Source organism: Phyllobates terribilis, unplaced genomic scaffold (assembly GCF_046119375.1).
Source record: "Phyllobates terribilis strain yellow unplaced genomic scaffold, ASM4611937v1 Scaffold_4__5_contigs__length_816908805, whole genome shotgun sequence".
Lineage (NCBI taxonomy): Eukaryota > Metazoa > Chordata > Amphibia > Anura > Dendrobatidae > Phyllobates > Phyllobates terribilis.
In genome coordinates, this window is record NW_027362764.1 from 362,038,754 (window position 1) to 362,053,706 (window position 14,953).

Here is a 14,953-nt window from a genome sequence, read left to right on the forward strand (position 1 = left end):
CTTGTAAGGCTGTGTCTGAGAGCAGGAGGGAGGTTCTCTGGTCATGGACCATTTGCATGTTGCACCTCCTGTCCCAGGCCAGTAGGGGGAGCAGGCTGCCCCTATAAAAACTGGTATGGAGGGCAGGGTTAGAGAGACCAGGGCACACTTCTGAAGTATCCAGAAGGGTACCCAGAAGAGAGGGACAGGTCAGCCGCAGCTGAGGAGTCCAGGAGGCAAAGGAGGAACAGAAAGCCAGGGACAGAGGCGACGAGAGCCGGTCCTGGCAGAGAGAGACTACACAACCGGACACTGGAGTCCGAGGCTGTCAGGGTTGCAGATCCTGCAGCAGATAACCAACCCGCAAGGGATTTCAGGTCCCTTGGCCTAAGAAGCCTGGAGGCTCCGCCACACAGAGGGACCGGTACAGCACGGAGAAGCTACAGGTACCTAAGGCCCGAGTCGCAAGCCATACAGGCGTAGTACACGGCAAGCTCAGGGACGTGGGCTATCATACCACTAAAGGGGGAGATAGTCAGCAAGGGCAGAGAGAGAACGGTAGGCCTACCCACTCACCCTGGCCAGTGGAGCTCACCCGAATGCCCTCAGACACCCAGGTCCATTCCTACCCTGTACTCCTGGTGGGTCTGTGATAAGTTCTGCAGTAAAAGACCCTGGACTGCATTATTGGACTCTGTGTGATTACTGCGGCGCCTGCACCATCACCTCCAACATCCTATTACACTGCCCTGAGGCTACACTCCTCCCGTGGGGAGTGGTACTATTCCCAGCTGCATCCCCAACACCAGCCTCAGCGGTCTGCCTTGCAGCGGTGGTCCTCCCTGACCGCAATCCACGGGTGGCGTAGTCGGACATTACCTAAAACATATAAAATGCTGCCACTGGTCTGACCACCCTGAGCCACGGGACCAGGTCACCACTACTACTCCCAGCATTGCCCTGAAGCCCGGTCCCGAGTGCCCCACGGCCCAGGGGGCGAGTCATATGCCTGCCACAGATGCTGAGCTGCCTGCAGCTGCTTTGGGCATGCCTCTATTACTAAAATTTAATGACTTCCAAGAGCCACAAAGTTAATTTTCTCCTGGTAGCTGCACTTTTAGAAAGGTGGCCATCAGCTTTGTAATGCTAATAACTTTCAGAAAATAACTGTAACTAAGGGGTCTTGGTTAACCCCTGGAAAACAGTCCAATGACATCAGTTCTTGACCAAACTCTTCTGTTGGAGCAATATAGTCTTCTGGAACCTAACAAACCCAGAATCATCCATGAGACTATCAGATAGAGAAGCGTGATTCTTCAGTCCACAGAACATATTTCTAAAACTCCAGAGTCCAGTGGCGGAGGTCTTTATAGCATTCCATCTAACACTTAGTATTGTGCTTGGTGATGTAAGACTTGCATGCAGTTGCTTAGCCATGAAAACTCAAGTCATGAAGTTCCTGATGTACGTTTTTTGAGCAATGTTAATGCCAGAGGAGGTTTGGAACTCTAATGCTTTGTACACTACATGCCTCAGTTCAAGGCGATGTCACTCTTTAAATTTCCTTGGCATGCCAATTCATCGCTGAGTTGCTTCGGTTCCTAACTACTTATACTTTTCCTTCTCAATAATTTTATTCACAGTTGATCATGGAATATTTAGGAGGAGAAAAATGACGTACATTGACTTACCACGCTAAAATTCAGTGAGCTATTTTGAACAATCCATTCCTTCACAAATGTTTGCAAAGGCAGGCTGCATGATTAGGTGCTTGATTTTATATGCCTGTACCTGTGGGTCAAAAAGAAAAACCTGAATTCAATGAATAAGACAAGGGCAGATATATCATTGCTGCAACCTATGCAGTCACACAAGAGCCCGCCCAAGAAGTAAGGGGGCCCATTTCTACCCAACCAAGGCGTACAGGCGAGAGAGACTCAACTCCAATCCAGCAGAGGCAGGGGAACACTGTCAACGTTCTGGGACAGTTTTCTGAGACCCGCCCAGCTTACAGACCCTGAGGCGCGGGGTACTCTCACAAGGAGTGGAAAGTTTCAAAAGATGGTGAGGGAGTACCTTGCCGACCGTACCAGCATCCTCCGGGATTCCTCTGTGCCTTTTAATTATTGGGTATCCAAGCTGGACACTTGGAATGAACTCTCTCTGTACGCCTTGGAGGTCCTGGCCTGTCCTGCCGCTAGCGTGTTATCGGAGCGTGTTTTTAGTGCCGCTGGGGGAATTATAACTGTTAAGTGCACTTGCCTGTCAACTGACAATGCTGACAAGCTGACCCTTATCAAAATGAACAAGGGCTGGATTGGGCCAGACTTCTCAACACCACCAAATGACAGCAGAGTGATAAAGTCAAATTCACTGTGTTATTTCGGGAGGTGTATTCCCATGCACGGCTTCACACCCACACATGGGTATACGCTTTCTCGTTTTGGCTGTTTTTTGCTCTTCTCCTTATCCTCAGCCTCCACCACCACTATACCACCAGGGTGACCGTGGTCCATGTTGCCAGCATTGCAAGTTCCTCCGTCCTAAATTTTGGCAGCTTTTGCTTGGAAGGCATAGGCAAAGACTATGGGAGACCCACTCCCCAATAATGGGAATAATGTTTTTAATATGCTGTACTGCATGGCTCTTGTAAGGGGCAGTGCAAGTAACTCCGTCCTAATTTTCTGGCAGTTTTTGCTTGGAAGGCATAGGCAAAGACTATGGGAGACCCACTCCCCAATAATGGGAATAATGTTTTTAATATGCTGTACTGCATGGCTCTTGTAGGGGGCATTGCAAGTTCCTCCGTCCTAATTTTTGTCAGCTTTTGCTTGGAAGGCATAAGCAAAGACTATGGGAGACCCACTCGCCAATAATGGGAATAATGTTTTTAATATGCTGTACTGCATGGCTCTTGTAAGGGGCATTGCAAGTTCCTCCGTCCTAATTTTTGTCAGCTTTTGCTTGGAAGGCATAAGCAAAGACTATGGGAGACACACTCCCCAATAATGGGAATAATGTTTTTAATATGCTGTACTGCATGGCTCTTGTAAGGGGCATTAAAATCGTCTTGTTAAGCTACTGTGACCTCCACGTCTGTTCCAAGGGGCATTAAAACTGTCTTGTTAAGCTACTGTGACCTCCACGTCTGTTCCAAGGGTCATTGATATTGTCTTTTTATTCCACTGCGACCTCCACCACTCTTCCAAGGTGCATTGATATTGTCTTTTTATTCCACTGCGACCTCCATCACTCTTCCAAGGGGCATTGATATTGTCTTTTTATTCCACTGGGACCTCCACGTCTCTTCCAAGGGGCATTAAAACAGTCTTGTTAAACCACTCTGAACTCCACGTCTCTTCCAAGGGGCATTAAAATCATCTTGTTAAGCTACTGTGACCTCCACAGCTCTTCCAAGGGGCATTGAAATGCTGTTTTTAATTACCTCTAGCCTCCACAACTCTACCAACAGGCATTGCATTTCCTTCTAATTTTAGTTAGCTTTTGCTTTTCAATACATAGGTGAACACTAAGGGAGACCCACTCCCCAATAATGGGTAGAAGGTTTTTAGTACGCTGTAATCCACGTCTGTTTCAAGGGGCATTGCAGTTCCTCATAATTTTTGGAAAGCCTTCCATTCACTGCTTAGGCCAGCAGTGTACAGGAGACCCAGTTGCTAGAAATGGAAAAAATGGTTTAGTTAAGGCCCTCTGATCTCCATGTCACTTCCAAGTGGCATTGGAGTGCCTTGAAATTTTTGATAGGCATTGCATTCACTGTATGCCCTATAACTGTGTAGCCGAACTGCTCCTTTTGGTACAGAAACATATCCTACAAGACATGTGTGGTTGACTGGCCTGATATTGATGTGAATGGTCCCTGTTCCTCCTGCTCTTTCTCCTTTGCCACCACCTCATCCATCATTCATCACCTGAAGCTTTGTTTTAACGGGAGTCATAGAACTGGGATAGTAGCAGGAAAACATCCAGCAATCCTCGGAGGAGGTAGGATATGCGACAAAACGCTGACCACCTCAGGCCTAGCTGCTACTACATACATGCGCTTGCATTCCAAGGAACAGAAAGCTAAGGAGATGGATGACTTCATGATCATGAATAATTTAATCGTTGTGTAGGAGGCCGACCACTGCTGCTGTCTACCTTCTGAACTCGCAATCCTCTATGTTTGGAGGACGTGTTGCATCCCAGTGTCCAACTGTGTCCCGGCTTCCACAATATTAACCCAGTGTGAAGGCATCAGTGAGATGGACCATCCCAGGCCACATTCACTTGTCCACGTGTTTGTGGTTAGGCTGTCCTTCTCACTAAATGCACTGGGGAGGGCACAGGTAATGTTTTGGTATGCACGCTTGTGTATAAGGCACACCAGGACAAATAGGCGTGGCTGGGGACCGTTTATGGACACCCGGCCGCCCCATGGTGGCTGGGGACCGAGTGTGGACACCGAGCCGCAGGGCGGCATGGGACTGAGTATGGATACCAGGCCGCTGACGTAGCCATGACATGGTGGCCAGCGTCTGCCTCCACAAGCCTAAAAGGCCTCATTTCAAGTGCAAGCAGGCTAGCAGTATGGTATTGCAGCCTGGGGGTGGGTGGGTGGCAGGCTGCACACTTACACTTGCATTCCAAGAAAACAAAGCAGATGCTAACTTCTATCATCATCATGCTCCTCACCTTGGCACTCTCAACTCCCCTGATGGAGAAGCCAGGGCCCACCGGAGGAGTCTCTGGTTGTCTGGTGGGCTTGTCCAATGCTGCCCTAAAGCAGGCCAGGCTAAGAAAAGTGTGGGGAAGGTTCGCGGGACAAATAGTGGTGGCTGGGGACTGAGTATGGAGACCTCGCCACCGACGCAGCCATGAGGTAGTGGCCAGCTTCGGCCTCCTCCAAACTAAAAGGCTCCATTTCAAGTGCAAGCTAGCAGTATATTATTGCAGCCTGCGGTTGGGTGGGTGGTTGCCTGCATATTTGCGCTTGCATTGCAAGGAATGGGGGAGGTACAATTGAACACTGCCCTGGGACAAGGACTTGCATGGGGATAGTTGCAAGTCTGCATCTTCTGATGCGGCAAGGATCACTTCTGATGGGCACACTTTTAGGCAGTGACCTGGGTGTCAGAGATGCTTCCAGGGGTCTTCCCCATGCTGTTCCCATGTCTTTTCAGCACTGTATGCATGTGTCACACAGCACATGGCCAGATAAGGTTGTAAAATGTTAAAATGACATTTCCCTGTAAATGCATTTGTCACAGTTGAAAGCAATACAAAAGTGCAAAAACGCATGAAAAATGCTACTTGTGAACATAGCCCAAGTTGTGGAGGAGTATTTTTGTTTTTGGTTATTTATTTTACCTTATACACAAGTCCTTACCCTGGAAAGGATGTCCCTTAACATATTTCACAGGAAAACAGTTTCAGTTTCACTTTTGAGCGTTTTATTGTGAGTCCATAAAAGTGGCTTAATACCTCTGACCACGTTGTTGACAGCAGTGACCTGAGGGTCAGAAACGCTTCCTGGGGCGATCCCAATGCTGTCCCCATGTCATTTAAGCACTGTCACTATCGTTTTGGGCACTTTTTAGGCTTTCTACAGATTGCCGGTGGTGACCCTGCAAAAATGCTTGGGTCTCCCATAGACTAACATTGGGCTCGTTGCTCGGGTCGCACAAACATTAGGTTTCATAGAGTATAATTGGTACAAAAATTTAAGGATAGTAACACAGGTAGTTGACTGAAAGTAAGTGGCAGCTTGCTGGTCTGGGAGCCCTACTGCTACAGGCAACACATATGAAGGAGACCCAACCAGGAGTCTCTACATTTCCAAAAATTAGGGGCTGACATCACAAAAGTGGCATCAATGTCACCAGAGTAGAAATAGTATAATGTTAACTGACACTTCTTCCACTACAGCGAACCCAGCAGATGGAGACCCAATCAGGAGTCTCCACATTTCCAAAAATGATTGCTAACATCTGCAACAGCAAGCACAGAAGCCATGACAAATATCACAGACTGCAATTACGCGAGATCAATGCACCACACTAAAAACTACAACATCGCCTAGTCTGCGATTGGGGTGCAAAAGTCCTTGGAGATCCCTGACTTTTTCATCTTGATGAAAGTTAGGCGGTCTACACTTTCAGGGGACAGCCGGCTGCGCTTATCCATCAGGACACCACCAGTAGCGCTGAAGACACGTTCTGAAATTACCCTTGCTGCCAGGCATGATAGAAGCTTCAAGGCATTACAGGCGAGTTGAAGCCACACTCCATGATGGTAATGATATTGAGCTCAAGATATTCCTGCACCATCCTCTCCAGTTGTTCACCACGTGTACTCTGTTGTGCTGATGCACCAGCTGGTCTAATAAATGTGTGAAAGGACTCACAGAAATTGCTTCTGCCACTTACACTGCTGCTGTTAATGTTTTGGTGTTGATGAATTGACATTCCTGAGGTTGGAAGTCTAGAGCTGCAATGCATACTGTGTGCCTCACTGCTTTCTTGGGGAAAACCTCTCAAAGTTGTGTAAAAGCGTGTTTTGATACTCCAACATGCGCGGGTCACTTTCCAGGGCGGAAAGCATCTGCCAAAATGTACATTAACAATACAGACATCATGTTGCAGATAGTGCAGCAAGAAGGCGCTCATGTGTTGGGCTCTTCCATGAGGTCCAAGTCTATGTTATGTTGGTGGCTGGGTAACACTGATGCTTGTTTCCTCTGTCCCCTCCCGCCAACCAAGGACAATAGAGAGGAGAGATTATCCTCTTCATCTCCTGACTGTTGCTCGCCCATCATGTCTTCCTAATCCATTTGTTCCTTGGCTCCTGCACCTTCACTAATAGTTTGTCTGATATCACAAGCCCACCTCGATCGCTGTAATCCACCACCCTCCCTTGGCATCTGCCTGTGTGACAACAGTCTGGAACTTAGAGATATTGTTATCTCTTCCGAATCCTCCTCTTCCTCTGGAACCACCTCCTCTCGCAGACTATTCAAAGTGTGCTCCAGCCTGTAGATGACCGGAATAGGGATGTTGATGATGTCATAGTCAGTGCTAACCATCTTAGGACCATTTCAAATCTGTGCATAAGGGTGCAGAGGTCCTTTATCTGTAACCACTCCGCAAGTGTGATTTGTACCATGTCTGTATTGCATTAGCCCAGGCTATACGACATACCATACTGCATCAGGGCTCGTCGCTGCTGCCACAGTTGCTGTAACATATGTGACGCGCCCCCTGGGCCATATTCTTTAGGGGGAATATCCGGAGCCGGATCAGATGGGAGTTGTAGTCTTCCGAGTGGCTGTGACCCGGTCCGTGCCCAGGGTGTCAAACTCAGTTGTATGTGGCAGTCCTACAGATGTTAATAAGTTCTTAATGTCGACTACGCCACCCGTTGTATTGCGGTCACTATGGCCGCCGCTGCAGCAGGGTCCGCTGAGGCTGATGGTGTTGGTGCAGCTATTGGTGGTATAACCCCCAACGGGTGGGGTATAGCCTCAGGGGGTCAGGTGCAGAGGATGGGGGTTGTGGTGGTGCAGCATAGGTGTTAAAGGAAGACAGAGTCGGGTTATGCAGTTTAGGGTATTTACTCACTGCTGATGTTCCGGTCACTCCAGCTTCAAGTGACCTCCCGAGCCGTGCTGCATCCACCAGGTCCTGGATCCAGCCAACCCCCAAGCAAGTCCGGAGCGTGACCCTGAGCTCTCCTTCTGTCCTTTCTCTGGCCGTCCCCACTAGTGATCCACCCAGGTCCAGCTCCCTCGGGCCTTCTGTTGGGAGACCCTTGGCCTTGGGTTCCCTGACCCTCCACGTGGTATGCCTTCGTGGTGGATGTGGTGGGTGGCCGTGGCAGACGCTGCCCACGGCCTCCGGTCTCTGGCTGGGGTGTGTTTTTGCCCCCCACCAGCTTGGGTTCCGGTACCCTGATGCCAACTCTTCACCCGCTGATGGACTTTGGGTTCTCAGAGTCCTCTCTTCTGCTTCCCCCTCTCTGGGTCTTTCTTTCTTCTCCTCTCTCACTCTCTGGGGCTGCTCTGCTCCTCTTCCTCTGCTCTGCTCTGACTGACTGACCCTGTTCTTTGATGGTGCCCACCTTATATACACCCTCTATGTGTGAGCTCAGGTGACCAGCACCCAATGAGCTCCTATCTTTACCCAGGCTGCTCCCCCTATCTGCCCCTACACTACTTGGGATGTACCACCCCCCTCCCACTCCAGCCAGGAACAGACTCGGTCGTACCTGCACATTTCTAAGTGGGAGTACCGTCGGCCTGTTCCTCGGAAATGGGATGTATGTAGTGCATGCAGCCTACCGAGCTCAGTTCCACACTCCATCCTTACCCGGGAGTGGAATATCACACCTCTGGGTTGAGGTGCAATACCCCTGTAGCAGCCGAATCCTCAGGGTGCTACATATGCAGAGTGGAATTCCACTGTGTTGGCACATCGCATATCAACTGGTTAAATGACATTTACAAAGACCTCTGTATTGATGCTAGTCAATGACCTGAGGGGTGCGAATGACGGAAGTGAGCACACAGCTTCCGTGGTTTCTGCAGCAGCTCATCTAGGCTGGGATAGTGGCGGAGAAATTGTTGTACCACCAGGTTAAAGATGTGAGCCATGCAAGGCACGTGTGTGAGCTTGCCCTGGCGTAAGGCTGCCACCAGATTCGCACCAACACGTATTACCAAGCGTTTAAGCGTTTCCGATGCGGAAATTCCACTGCAAAAACACTTGAAAAATGCATAGTGGGCACGCAGCCTCATACTGTCTATTAAATTCAATGTAAGGGACTGACAATTTTTGGTTTTCAAATACTAGTGGATTACTTGTAATATATGACACAGATGTCTTAGGCTAAAGAAGTATTAAGTCCTAATTCATGATGGTGTTTTGCCATTTTTGGGGGGTAAAACACCTTTAATTACCAAAAAACTTTTGTGCATCTCAAAAATTCTTAGCCAGCTTTCCAAAAATGGATTGATGATGGGCGAGGCGTGGCTAAGCTCGCCTGTCTAATTCATGAAAATTAAAATTTTTCCAGAAATTTAATCCAATCCAGTTCTCAACTTAAGTACATTTCTAGCAGAGACTCATGCCAGTTATAAGATGTGGCTAATTAATTAAGTGGCCTGCTCCTCTTAATGAACTAGTCGCATCTTACTCCAGCAGCTGTGTTCATTACGACTGGCATGCACAATACTGGTCTTAATGAATTGGGCTCTTGGTGTCTGCTTTCATGCTATAAGTTCTAACATTATCTGTGATACTAAAGAACTGCAAAATATATATAATGGTCTTCCATCCATTTGTCTATACAATGTTCAAATTTACAAATATATAGTTATGTATTTTAAAGACATTTACATTGGTCATATCAAGCTTGATTATAGCAAGCAAAGAACAGAGGAATTGGTCAAGTCCAGGCAGGTTGCTAAGACTGACACGTGCACATATACTAAGAAGGGATAGATTAGCCAGCTCACATTCCAGAAACAAAATCACTTGCTGAACCTTTTATATCTGACTGAAATATTACGAATAAGAGAACCGAGTATTATCCACAAACAAGGTAGGTAGTGAAGTATTTCAAAGCATTAAATAAAATGCACATTGTTGCTTAATACTAGAAAATTCAGCTAGAAACATTAAATATAAGAGGAATAAAAAGGGTGCATGTAGTTATATAGTACATAGTTCTAGTATATAGTTATGTAGTAAATGCAATCTGATTCAACATAACTGTTCATCTGTATTACACCTATTTTAAAACAATGTATTTTTGTCAGTTACTATCTTATTAGTAATTTTAAATCAGTATATCTATTTAATCTATCTATATTTACATATACAGTACATGCCTCTGTTGAAACTACTGTATCTATATTGCATATGGAAAGACTACTTATGTCCAGAGAAGATATATAACCTTTGTATAACCTTGTGAAATGGAAATAGATAGATAACTCTCATACACTATAGATCAACTATTTTAAGCACGTTTTATTACTGGAATAATTCTCTGTGGAAACGGCAGAGGATCAATGATGTATGGTTTAGGTCCTTTTCACACATACTTTTCATTCAGTTGTATTTTCCAACTGTCGTTTTACTGAAAAGCTGGATGGAAACTGTTGGATTTTCTGTCAGAGGTTGCAAGTTGCAAACTACTCACTTGCCATAGAGTTCAATGCAAGTTGCTAGTGACATGCAATTTGTCACAACATCTTTTATTTTACAGAAAAGTCAGAGCAATAGTCATGCAACAGGAAATCACGACAAATCGCACAGATGTTTTTGTCGCACAACTTTTCTGAGAACTACTGTCACATCACAAATGTTGCAATGTAGCCCTTGTCTTAGAGACATAGCCAATTTAATATTTCCTCTCCTTGTTTCAAGAGCCATACCTTTTCTCCATCGTCATACCAGTATGAGAGCATTTTTTTTGCAGCATGAGTTGTAATTTTGACTGACACCATTTATTTTACCATATAATTCACCGAGAAATAGAAAAAAAAGAAAAATTCCAAGTGAAGAGAAATGATAAAAAAGGCAATTTCTCCATTATTTTTTCAGTTCTGTTTTTAAGGTGTTGTGTGGTAAGATTGACATGGCAGCATGATTCTCCAGGTCAGTACAATTACAGCGATCCCAAGCATGCATAGGCTTTTTCTTTTCACTATTCCATTGGTTTAAAAAAATTATTAACTTAACACAAAAAAGTAGGTTTTTCACCATTTCACAAGATTTGTGACTTTTTATTTTTCCATCGAGGCAGCTATGTGAGGGCTTGTTTTTTGAAAGCGGAGTAGTAGATGTTATTGGGATACACACTATATTTTGATAGATTTTATTGCATTTTTTGTATGTGCTGTGTTGAACAAAAAAAAAGTTTTGGCGTTTATATTTTTTTATTTTCTACATTTCTCACATAGGTTAAACAATTTGGTACATCAGACTAATATGAATATGGTGATACAACATAAATATATATTTTTTTTATTAATTTTCAATTTCTTTTTTAACTAAGGAAAAAGGGAGGTGATTCAATGTTGATGTTTTTTTTTCATTCTAGCTAGTGTTGCTATTCCAGGAGGCTTCCAGCAGCTCACTCTCAGTATAGGGTATAGTGTACTGTTCAATCAAAGCACTAATGATCACTTGTAGTGTGGAATCTGTAACTCTTGTCCCCAGGATGTACAAGTATGTGGTCTTTTCACTATGGTGGATTGTGTGGGAAAGTTGGAGGGCAGAAGTTTAATGGGGGCATGACTGTCGCAAGACCTTCTTACAAGACACAATTTAAGCAATTTTTTTTCTGCTGTTACATCTTCATCAATATGTTACCTATTATGTTCTGCCATGTAGATAATACTGTTAGGCATACAAGGTTGTGCACTTAGTATGGCTTTTCCACTGCACTTATGGCACATGAGTGAGTGGTGTTTTAGTGAAGCTTATGCTGAGTGGGCAGTGTGAAAAGGGAAGGATGCAAGGATGAAGGCTCTGGACAGTCTTTCTGTATGTGTGACTATGTGTCTCTGGAATATGCAAAGTAGTGCACATGAGGGTTGGGTTGTAGTTGTATGGTGCCAATGTGGCTTAAACATGTGTTGAGCTGATTGGAGCTGTGAAAGGCACGTGATATAAACTGCTAGGACTGTGTGTGTGTGTGTGTGTGTGTGTGTGGGGGGGGGGGGGAGAGCCAGAACCTTCCTAGTGTGTCAGACTGCATAAGGGTATGCGTCTCCCAACACCCACCTCACTACCTGGTCCTGAAACACTGTGTACTAACACCTGTCACACCTCCTTGTGCAGGCAATCTTAGTGCAGCACTTTCCTCTGAGATCTTGTCATGATCGGAGGAACATTATGACTCTTACATGCCCTTCCTGCCTTGGTCCGATCAGTAGTCAATATGCCTTGACTGCTAATTTTACTCAACCCGATCTCCATAGGCCGATGGAAACAGCAATAAAGTGGGTGGACATAGCATTGGTGTAACGAGTACAGTAGCACTTGGGCCCGAGACATAAGGGGACCTACATCTACCTATATATCTGCAAGCAGCTTCTGTCGCATTCACATAAACTCATGCTTTATGATGAGCTATTAGACCGCCAATGACCCATATACTGCTATTGCACAGGAGCCCTCCTCTGTATATGTCTGCCCCTGAAGCAATCATACGTTTTTCACTTATATTGTGCTCATTTCAAAATAGTGCTCAACATAAAAAAAATGATAGAAAAGCCTGATAACAAATGATACTTTTATGCAGAAGTTTTGAAATCAGTTGTGGTCAGCTGAGGCACAAAAAATTGAGCCTGGTACAAGTCATATACGTACAACAAATTAAAGAATACCTGCACCACCTATATAGCAGGAGGAACAAACAACTCGTAATTTAAGCACAAATCTGCAAATACGGTTATTGCGGTGCAATGCTTTGGAATAAAGAAAATAGCATAACAATGGAGAAAAAAAGAAAAGCTGCACTTACCGTACCATTAAAAGAAATAATCCTTTATTTCATATCCATATAATAATAATGGCGTGCAGGGAGTACGGGGAGGAGGAGGACGACAGCTGTTCCGCGCTGAATCAAGCGTTTCCACATATCCAGGTAATTAGTGACACTACTTCGCTTCATTATATAGGTGGCTACCAGCCTAAGTCACATGTTAAAAACAAAATTTACATATTCGTCAAAACATGGAGAAATCTGAACGGTCGTTTAATCCCAAAGGACCATTAGCATTCACTCGGGCAATTCATTTAGCTTCTTTTTGCAGGAGCAATTTATTATGGTTACCACCTTTTGAAGGAAAATTTACTTGTTCAATCCCAGCAAATTTTATAAGTTTAGGATTTGCACCGTGATGATTAATCATATGTGATATTAATCTTTGAGAACCTTTTTGTGTCTCAATTGAATGCAAATGTTTCCATATATGGACGAACAGTGGGCGAATTGTCTTTCTAATATAAAAGAAACCAGAGGAATAAAACATCACATACTCAATAAATCTAGATCTACAGGAAATAAAATCTTTAACAAAATGGTTAATAGGGCCAATGTGTAAAGGATTAGTAGTCAAACGGATGTGACAAAAAGAGCATGATCCACATTTAAAGTTGCCTTTCGGTCTGAAATCTCGTAACCAATTTTTAGATTTATTTGTTAGTCTATGTGTACTAACTATGTCACCTAAATTGTGGCCTCTTTTTTATGAAATAAGCGGCTTATTCATAGCGGTTTCTGCTAAATCTTTATCTGTCTCCAATAGGTGCCAGTTGTTATAAATGGCTTTGCAGATAGTGTTATCAAGAGGATTGAGTTTAAAATGAAAAATGAATATGTTCATACCATTAGTCTGAGGTTTTTTTTCTTATAGAGCAAGTCATGTTGAGAGAATCTTTTCGCTCTCTCCAAAGCAGCATCCAATTCCTTTAAGTTAATTCACTTGTTCTAAGAACATTTGGTCAGGATTATTTATATTCCTAAGCCGCAAGAACTGACTGTAGGGAAGCCCTGCTTTCGTATGTGGTGGATGTGCACTCGGATAATACAATAAAGAATTACTGGCAGTAAGTTTTTTAAAACCTTTGGTATGAATATTACTATTTATGATGGAAATCTCTACATCCAGAAAATTTAGGACAGATCTATCAAATGACAAGGTAAATTTCATATTGGCTGTGTTGACATCATTCAGATATGTCACAAACTCGGAAAATTGTGTAGAAATACGACTTAATATACCTAATGTAAGGGTTTGTGATAGTAGTAATGTACTGTGCTTCAAAAACAGCCAGAAAAAGATTTGTGTAAATGCAAGCTAACGGCGTGCCCATCGCAGTGCCCACGCGGCTTTTTTACATTTCTTAAATTCCGGCGAGGAAATTGCATCTGTTTATTGTCAGGATGACAGTATGGTTAGTGATTTGGATTCTTCTGTTTCACCATTCACAGGTGGAATTGCCTCTATTTATATGCCCCCTATCAACCCTGGTAATATTGATACTTTCCAGGAGAGGGTGATTAGTAATGTGGAATCTTTGATTTGATTTTCAAATCCATGGTCTCCAATTTGACCACTGATGAACATAGATACCCGAATGAGATAAAAAAAATGGGATGATGTGATCATCCGCAAAGCCGATAAGAGCGGTAACTTAGTCTTACAAACAAAAGAGGCATATGTAGCAAAATCCCTTTCATAGCTATCAGATTCCTCAACATATTTATTGTTACCATGTGATCCCACCTTTAAAGATAAACATTTATTGAGATTTTTATTGCGAAAATATATTGAAAAGGGTATTTTATCTAAAAAATGTGACGAAAACCTTTTTTCTGGGTACCCAGTAAGACCTTATTGGTACACGATAACCAACATACACAAAACTATTAAAAATCCTCCTGTCCGTCCTATTGTCTCGGGAGTGGGCTCCCTGTTGGAGCCCCTCTTGAGATATTTGAATTGGATATTAAACTCTTTATTAAATAAAATGCCATCATTTATAAAGTACATGGGTGATTTCCTGGTAGGTTTAAAAGAGATTGAATCATTCTTTAGCATCCATAGACGTTGTCAGTCTATATACCAGGATACCTCATAGTCTTGGACTAGAAGCTATAAAAAATGTGTTGTCAAATTCTGACAATAGCGCTGATTATTCTGCTTTAGTCATTGAAAGTTTGGAATTTATTCTCTCCCATAGCAGCTTTCAATTCCTCGACAAGTGGTACAAACAATGCATGGGCACTGCGATGGGAAAGCCGTTAGCTTGCATTTACACAAATCTTTTTTTGGCTGCTTTTGAAGCACAATCATAGGTGGATTATAATGAGGGCAATCTGGGCTACCGCCCGGGGCCCGAGGCTCCAGGGGGGTCCATGGCTAGATTGCCCTCATTATCATGTTATGTGTATGCAC

At 44.1% G+C, this 14,953-nt stretch overlaps 1 protein-coding gene across 7 annotated transcripts in view; it reads left to right on the forward strand.

Moving 5' to 3' along the window:
- The first annotated feature begins 9,471 nt into the window (after positions 1–9,471).
- Positions 9,472–14,953, forward strand: part of LOC141265403 (collagen alpha-2(VI) chain-like) — a 704,763-nt gene continuing 699,281 nt past the window's right edge. For all 7 annotated transcript variants that reach the window (XM_073678446.1, XM_073678444.1, XM_073678445.1 and 4 more), the window contains exon 1: positions 9,472–9,579. The gene's annotated coding sequence lies outside the window, so the exon portion shown is untranslated. The remainder of the gene's footprint in view (positions 9,580–14,953) is intronic.